We start from the raw sequence: 2,226 nt of genomic DNA, 5'->3' as shown, positions 1-2,226 counted from the left end.
GATGATTCAGCACGACTATCTTCAATACCTTGTTGCACACGTTGAATTCTAGGCTTCCTTTCATTCTCATCTGCATGAGAAATATACAACATTGCCATTTTCCGGTCTTCTTTAGATAATTCTGGAAACAACACAGGAAAGCTCGGAGGACCATCATATACCTCACATGAAGCTAGAGCCACTGGTACAGTACGAGGAGCTTGTATCGCTGGTTTGCTTTGAAGAGCACCTCTTCGCAGGAGAGGGCACCGAATTTTCTCATGAGTAAGACTCATGCAATGAAAGCACCGTTTATGAATCTTCTCAAACTCATACTCAATAGTTACCGAAGCATCTTTAGAAACCCTGAGTTTCCGTGAAGCTTTCGCGAGATTCTCGACATTGAAGGTGATTTTTGCTCTGATGTAATCTTTAGTGTGAGAGACCGTGGGGGCGGATCCAAATCCAAAGCTCCATCGACTAAAGAAAGTTTTCAGGAGGATCAGCAGTCCATCTTTCAATAGCCATGTCCCAATGATTGTAAGACTAGGGCATGTCATTCAACACTGTTTGGAGATCCTCTTCCCGTTGAAACACAAATTGAAACCGATCCCTTGATAACGCAATCCCACGAACTCTATTTTATACCCTCCACGCAGTCGGCATGTACTCAATCATTCGAGACATAGACTGACAGTTAGGATTCAGCAACGTCCAATCAAGCTAGTCGCATTCTCATCCAGGACCCGGAAACGAGGACTATCCGGAAGAACCAGTGGTTCCTCTTCTTCCAACAACATCGATTGAATTGCGTTGTGGAGCATATCGGCCATTATCAGTGAAAACGAAGCTTTTCGACGGAGGAGTTGCGGAGCTGAAAGTTCTAAGGTAGGAGATCTACTGTGATTAATGCGAATTTTCCGCTAAAAATAAAAAATTCAGCGACAAATTTTTGGGAATCCACGTAAAAAAGAAAATACGTGGACAAGGGGAGAAATTCCAAAGGAAAGAAATAAGGAGAATTTTGTTTTAAAGAAAGAAACGTAGGAGAAAAATATATGATTGACTACGCGCTTACTAAACAAGGAAAATTCTAGAAAAGAAATGCGTATCAACCGTGGCAATGATTGCGGTAAAAGAAATCCACTCAGAAGAGTTAGAAAGTTATAAAAGGAAATAGGTGATTTCCGTGTGAAGCTGAAAAGTCCTAAAGCTTTGTGTTTTGAGGTTGAAAGAAAAATTTAATTTCTTTACACAAAGATAATTTCAGAAAGAAAAATATATATGGAAATCTATGATAATCAATCATAAGCAATGACAAGAATTCATCAAATCTATTAACTCTTAAAATTCTTCTACTTTTAAAATTTTTCAAACTCCACATAATTATATTTCCAATAGGCCCCCCTTAATATATGTGAAAGCATGATTAAGGCATTAATTCAAATACTTATTAGGTTAAATTATGTTTAAATATATGGAACCCCGTGAATGTGAAGAAGTTATGAAAGTAGTAAGGAAATATGAGAAAGCATCAGGCCAACGCATTAATTTTGACAAATCCTCATTACCCTTTGGTAAAAAGGTTCCAGCGAATGATAGGCAGCAAATCAAGAATACTCTTGGTATACAAAACGAAGGCGGGATGGGCTCATATCTAGGAATCCCAGAGGATATTAGTGGATCAAAGTACAAATTATTTGCTTTCTTAAAGGAGAAGCTCCTACATAGGGTGAATGGCTGGACTGGTAGATGGTTATCGAAGGGAGGAAAGGAGGTGTTGATTAAATCGATATTGTTAGCTCTTCCGACCTATGTCATGTCCATCTTTCTTCTTCCTTTGGAGATTTGTGAGAATCTAGCGAGTGCCATTGCACAATTCTGGTGGAGCTCGAACCCTCCAAAAAGAGGAATCCATTGGGCAAAATGGGAAAAGATGTGTGCGCCTAGAGAGGAGGGGAGAATTGGGTTCCGCATGATCCATGAATTTAATCTAGCTCTTTTAGCTAAACAGCTTTGGCGACTTGTGCAATTTCTGGACTCATTAGTAGCGAGAGTTCTTCGGGGGAGATATTATCGTCTCAGTTCGCCGTTGCGAATGGGCACAGCAAATACCCCATCGTATGTGTGGACAAGTATGACTGCAGCGAGGAAGCTATTACTTTTGGGCATCAGAAGTAAGGTGCACTCAGGGTATGAAATTAATGTGTGGGAGGACCTTTGGATCCCTTCGACGCCAGCTAGACC

This window comes from Brassica oleracea, chromosome C5 (assembly GCF_000695525.1).
Source record: "Brassica oleracea var. oleracea cultivar TO1000 chromosome C5, BOL, whole genome shotgun sequence".
NCBI classification, from domain to species: domain Eukaryota; kingdom Viridiplantae; phylum Streptophyta; class Magnoliopsida; order Brassicales; family Brassicaceae; genus Brassica; species Brassica oleracea.
The sequence above is the reverse complement of the archived record's forward strand: the minus strand, read 5'-3'. Positions refer to the sequence as shown.